This window comes from Giraffa tippelskirchi, chromosome 14, assembly GCF_054371585.1.
Source record: "Giraffa tippelskirchi isolate mGirTip1 chromosome 14, T2T-mGirTip1v1.2.pri, whole genome shotgun sequence".
Classification (NCBI taxonomy): domain Eukaryota; kingdom Metazoa; phylum Chordata; class Mammalia; order Artiodactyla; family Giraffidae; genus Giraffa; species Giraffa tippelskirchi.
The window spans coordinates 53,618,828-53,625,637 of record NC_137288.1 but is presented as its reverse complement, the minus strand read 5'-3'; positions in this window follow the sequence as shown (position 1 = coordinate 53,625,637).

Genomic DNA, 6,810 nt, shown 5'->3' with positions numbered 1-6,810 from the left:
CCAGAACTTGTACCTGTGGCACTTGGTCCCAGGGGGATCGGCTGACGGTAGGACAGCCCTGCAGACTCCGGCCAGAGTCCATCCTCTTAAGGCCGACTGGGGTTCCTCCATCGTGGTGCTCAAGACAGGTCACTTCTTGGTGGCAAAAAGCACAGAATGGCCCGGAACAACTGTCTCCAGTGAATGCCTGCGCCTTCTGCCCGCCTCTGTGGATCGGGCCCGAAGTCAGTCAGCATCTCATCAGAAACTCAAGGCTTGTGCTGCGGTGTTGGCTGCACCTGGAAGCATTCGGGGTGGGGGTGGAGGGAAGAGCCAGGTGTGCTCATCCGTGGCTCAGGGCGTGCCTTGCCCCTGTGGGGAGCACCTGGGCGCAGAGGGTCTGCCCCCCGCCTCTAGTGCTGGTTCTGAGGGCTGAGCTGCCCCTCCGAAAACGGCCAACTAGAGAGCGTGCAAGCAAGCAGCCCTCAAGTCAAGGCTGAGTCAGTAGCCCAGGTTCCGAACAGTCTGTGGACTGCAGATCTCTGGAAAATGGCTTTCTCTCACTCCCCGCCAGAGGCAGAGGCAAAACAAGAACCTTAGGATTTAGCAACCGATTCCGTCTGCTAGTGTGGTTTCTGGAAAGAAGTAAGCAGATGCAGGAATGATTGTCCACAGCTTGGCCGTGAGGAGAACAGAGGATCTGGACGAGGAGCAGTGTGGCTGTGAGGCTCGCAGAAGGGACCCTGGAGAGCTTCCCCATAGGAGACTGTTGACAGCTGTGGCTTGAAGGTCATGCATGCAACCTGGCTGCCAGTCTGTCCTGGCAGCTCCAAGACTGCAGCCAGTGGATCACCTCTCCTAACAGTCCCTTTGTGCTGAGGGTGGGGTGGCCTGTCACAGTCAGGGAGTCCAGGCTCAGTCTTACTCAGCACCTCACATGGTGAAGAGGGTGGAAGAGGGGACTGTGTCACCTCAGAGAAAGTCAGATGAGGGGCTGCCTTAGACTCGGAGCTGAATCCAAGAGAGGAAATCAGGAGGACACAGAATGAGATACTCAACCCTCACCTACTTTCTGAGGGTGTATGGGTATCTTCTTCCTGGGAGATGACAAAACATTTCACCTCCTCAGCAGAGTCACAGGCAAGGTGACCTAGACATCTGGGCAATTTCCAGGTAGAGTACACTCAGCCCAAGGTCTCCATAGAGCCCGTGGCTGTTAGCACCATCACCAATGTTTCTTCCTCCTAGCAAGCTTTCTTTTTTAACGTGTGTGTGTGTGTGGGGGGGTTCCCACGTGGCACTAATGGTAAAGAACCTGCTTGCCAATGCAGGAGACTTAAAAGACGCTGATTCGATTCCTGGGTTGGGAAGATCCTTTGGAGGAAGGCATGGCAGCCCATTCCAGTATTCTTGCCGAGAGAATCCCATGGACAGAGGAGCCTGGTGGGCTCCAGTCCAAAATGTCACACAGAGTCACGACCAAAGCAACTTAGCATATATACATACATACATACAGGTACATACATACACAGTTGGTGGTGGTTTAGTTGCTAAGTCGTGTCTGACTCTTGCAACTCCACAGACTATAGCCTGCCCAGGCTCCTCTGTCTATGAGTTCCTCCAGGCAAGAATACTGGAGTGGGTTGCCATTTCCTTCTCCAGAGGATCTTCCTGACCCAGGGATCAAACCCGGGTTTCCTGCATTTCAGGCAGATTCTTTACTGACTGAGCTATGAGGGAAGCCCATATACACAGGTATATATATATATATATATATATATATATATATATATATATATATATACACATATATACAAGCACATAAGCAGTTCAATGTTAACTACCTGCTAGTGTGGCTCATACAAAAGGGTTAAAATTGTCAGTGAAGATAAGCAACAAGGTCCTCCTGTATAGCACAAGGAACTATACTTAATGTCCTGTGATAAACCATCATGGAAAAGAATATAAAATATATCTATATCTATACATGTATGTGTGTGTATATCTGAGTCATTTTGCTACACAGCAGAAATTAATACAACATTGTAAATCAACTATACTTCAATACAATTTTTAAAAAATTGTCAGTGAGGAAAACCCAAAATGTGTCCCATCGTATGAAGGCTCTTCCCTGGCAGGAAATGGGGATAAAGCTGATTTCATCTGATTTCTCCTCTCTTTTACAAACATAAGTGTAATTGTAAAACAGTATTATAATTCAAAGACCCACTCTTGGGCCATTTTCCCCCCCTGACTCCAGCTGACATTGGGACCAGGCAATACTACAAAAGAAAATCATCCTCTTTTCCATAACTCCAGTATGCCATTTATAGTAGGAAGTCAGAGAGAACAAGAACGTGGTGTTAAAACTTATAGAAGAAAAGCACACAGTGAAAAGAACCACACTGTGATCAGAAAAGACACAAACAGCAGAAAAGGTACAAATAGACCAAAGCACACACTTGGTAATGGAGTTCCGCAGCCACAGGATTCTCAGATATGACCTGCATCAGACGCATCACCTCCATCTTCAAAATACTCAGACCTTCTCAGGTCCCTCCCTAGACATATTTAACATTTAGAAGCTATTTTCAACAACCCCACTAAAATTTTTCTTAACACGTTTTGTTTGTGTTTGGAAGATGTTTTTTGTTTTACCCTTGGCTAAATGCAGGCCAAGTTTGACGACTGTATTTTTTATTTCAGCTGAAAGTAATTATATAAAATCCCTGTTTGTTCTGTTACTGCTTTAACAATCTCAGCCTTCCTTCAATACCTATTCACCTAATAACATGGCCCCACCTGTTTCATTTCTCTTTAATCTCTGCCTTTCATTAAGTCACTAAAGATGCGCAGCTGTGCTTTTTAATCCACGGTGACCGCCCATTTGGAAACAGATGATTTCTCCTAGCTCTTGTTGCTCCTCTACCCTCTCACCCCAGGAAGATAGCCAGGTCTGGTTCCATTAAGAACCCACACCTGTACTTGGAATTCTCTGACAGTCCAGTGGTTAGGACCCCACGCTTTCACTGTCAGAACCTGGGTTCAATCCCTGGTGGGGGAACTAAGATCCTGCAAGCTGCATAGCAAACTAACTAAATAAATAATATACAATAAAAATTTAAAGTAAGCTATTAAAAAAAAGAATACTCACCTGTATCAATCCCGCCAGATGATCATGTTAGGTTAGGTGAAAGCCTGATACCTCTGTAAAGCAAGATTTCTACTCAGTCAGCAGACTCTCATTAATATCAGGTTTGCTAAAGTTTTGCTAAAGTCATTCAAGAAGCAATGCCTATTGGCCAGTCATAACAAATAAAAGTTAGACATAGGCAAACATAGACAAATGCACAAACCTAAAGGCTGGGACCATGAAGTGGGATGTGGGACTCTAACCAGACCCTCTGCGAACTTCAGCACCGGGAACCTATCATATTGTCTCTCCAGGGTGGGACTCGAACCTGCAAGCCTGATGAGGTTATTAGACAATTTAGGCAGAGGTACATTTTAACATGGATACTCACCCCCAAAGACAGCTGAGGCTGATCCAGGAGCTGTTCTTTTCAAAAGCGAAGTAGCTCTGAGAAGCCTGGAGCACCACGATGGGGAAGCAGGAACCCAACTACCCACCATCCAGGCAAATTCGGTCTGAGTTGGCTGGTCAGGATCAGTGGTGAGGGCCCACACCCACTGGGAGCTACAGTGCCTTGGGCAGGTGGTCACAAGACTTTACTCCCTTTGTGGTTGCCAAAATTGTTCCTGGGCAACAGCATGCTGCCTTGGACACACTGAAGCCAATGTTATGGCACCAGCTTTTGAGAAAAGAACTTTATTGTGGGGTCAGCCAGCAAGGAGACATGCTGTACATGTCTCCTTCTGTCTCCATGCCGGTACACCTGGCAGTAAACCTTTCTCTTCTCGAGGCTGGTGTCACAGTATTAATTCCTGAGCAGCCGGGCAGTGAGTCCTTGTTCTGTAACAGTACGGCAACGTTTGAATAAAAAAAATTAAAAATATTACATAAGAAGTATGAACTTAGAAAGTAAATACTGAGCTTCCACTTTGTAACTTGGTGAAATAAATGCAGACTACACAACACCTCCTTGTGAACAAAACAGGACATTTCAAACGTATTCCAGGGACTTTGCTGGTGGTCCAATGGCTGGGACTCCATACTCCCAATGCAGGGGGCCTGGGTTTGATCCCTGCTCAGGGAACTAGATCCTGCATGCCACAATGAAGACTGAAGATCCCACACAGCCAAATACATAAACAAATATTGAAAATATTTTTAAAAACCATTGGCTCAGACAGTTAAAAAATCTGCCTGCAATGCAGGAGACTCAAGTTTGATCCCTGGGTCAGGAAGATCCCCTGGAGAAGGAAATGGTAACCCACTCCAGTATTCTTGCCTGGGAAATCCCAAGGACAGAGAAGCCTGGTGGGGTCCATGGGGTCACAAAGGGTCGGACAAGACTGAGTGACCAACACTTTCAATGTAGCTATCACCCAGCCAACAGTTCTCCATACATGGCCAATCCCATTTCACTTTCATCCCCCACCCGGCAAGTCTCATATACAGGACCGGTTCATCAGTAACTGCTCATGTGATTGTTTTAATGAGCAGCTGATATAAATGGAAAGCACTTGATTCAGAAGGTAGAAAGCAAAGTTAGGAAGATTCGACACAATGCTTGCCTCCCTGCAGTCAAGCCCCACCCCCAGAGGCAATGACTCTAACTCGTTTCTAACTAATTTAAAATTCTTTTAAATGGAGGACCTCTCCATTCTTTAAGAGGAGATTTCACCTAAGAAACCAACATATGAATCAGTAGACTGAACTTGGTATATTTCATTGACGGTGCCCATGGTGAGAATGTCAGGTTGGACTATACTTATAGATCAGTCAATATTTGTGACTCCACTGATCCTGGAATCACCTGAAGATAGACGCTAATCAAAACTCAGTTTTAAAGTACACACTGTGGACCTTTGCCTCGGCCACATGATAACTGTAAGAACCAGAAGGGCCTCAGCACTAGTTTCCTGGAGCCCCAGCGAGTGACGGAACTAAGACCAGGAGGTACAGCTGGTGGCAAAGGAGGGCTCAGAATCCAGTTCTCTCACGTCCAGCGCTCTGTCCACTGAGTGGCCTACATTCTTTCCACAGGCCTGTCCATGCTGGAGCACACTCAGTCCACGTGACAGGCACGCCATGACCTGTAATTGAGGGCAGATGCTGCAGGCTCTGAAATTTGCCATTGGAGAGGAATCCTAACTAAGCATCTGCCATTGAACGATTGCTGGAACAGCCAATGGTGTGTTTCATGTGCCAGAGTCGGCCACAGATGACTCTTCCCAGGATTCAAGATGTTCTCCAACAGAACCCATCTGATGAAACATTACCAAGCCACCCCCCTCCGACCCCGTGGGTTCTGCTTCTGCCCCTGGGCTCACGGGAGGTAGGTCACCTGAAGCTCACAACACATTTGTGTAGCACTGAAAAGATCGTAGGTTTCTCTACATCCAACAGTTCACAGATTCCTCCTCCTTTCTGGTGCGTGCTTGTGACCCTGGTTTTACATAAAAGAGAATGAGATTCAGACTTGCTCTGTGACCTGCCCAGGACATCCAGGCAATGCTGCTGCTGCTGCTGCTAAGTCGCTTCAGTTGTATCTGACTGTGTGCGACCCCATAGACAGCAGCCCACCAGGCTGCCCCGCCCCTGGGATTCTCCAGGCAAGAACACTGGAGTGGGTTGCCATTTCCTTCTCCAATGCACGAAAGTGAAAAGTGAAAGTGAAGTCGCTCAGTCGCATCCGACTCGTAGCAACCCCATGGACTGCAGCCTGCCAGGCTTCTCCGTCCATGTGATTTTCCAGGCAAAAGAGTACTGGAGTGGGGTGCCATTGCCTTCTCCAATCCAGGCAATGCTGGGGCTTAAACCATGGCCTGAGGCCCCGCCCAGCGCACCATCTTAACATCTTGTGTGGCTCACAGATGAAGCTGGGCACGTGTCCTGATTTAAGGTGAAAATATAAAACTTGTGCATGGTTTTGGAAGCCTGTGAGCACCGTATGTGTTTCTCCTGGCACCAGTTCTAATTTGGTGATTCGGGAAAGGGCACTTCCAGCAGGAGGAAAGCAGGACATGTGTGGGATTACAAGTAGTTGAGCTTGTGGAGCACAAGATGGGAGCCAAGCAGGGGTGACAGCAGAGACTAGGGAGGTGGGCAGGAGTCGCTCTCGGAGGTGGACTGTGCACTGTTAGGAGCTCAGCCGTTAATCCTCTAGTGAGCAGGCAAAAAGTGACTGCAGATTTAAAGCCAGAAGTTTGGAAATATTTGCACTTTACATAGGTCATGCGGTGACTATGAGGAGGATGGGTTGAAGGTGCCAGGACCAGAGCCAGAAAGAGCAGCCTATGGCTGCACCTGGACCAAGTAAGAGCTGCAGGGGAGTGGAGGGGGGCAGGACGGGACACAAGACCCCATGGCAAACTAGGGGAGCCCATGGGAAACGCTGACTTACCTGCATCCTAATGATATTGGGCTTCTCAGGTGGCGCTGGTGGTAAAGAACACACCTGCCAATGCAGGAGACTAAGAGACATGGGTTCAGTCTCTGGGTTGGGAAGATCCCCTGGAGGAGGAAATGGCAACCCACTCCAGTATTCTTGCCTGGAGAATCCCATGGACAGAGGAGCCTGATGGCCTGCAGTCCATGGGGCCGCAAAGACTCGGACACAACTGAAGTGACTTAGCACACACACACGCTATTGTTATTAGGCAGAATGATATGTGGCACTATTCCCTGGTTTCACTTTTTCATTG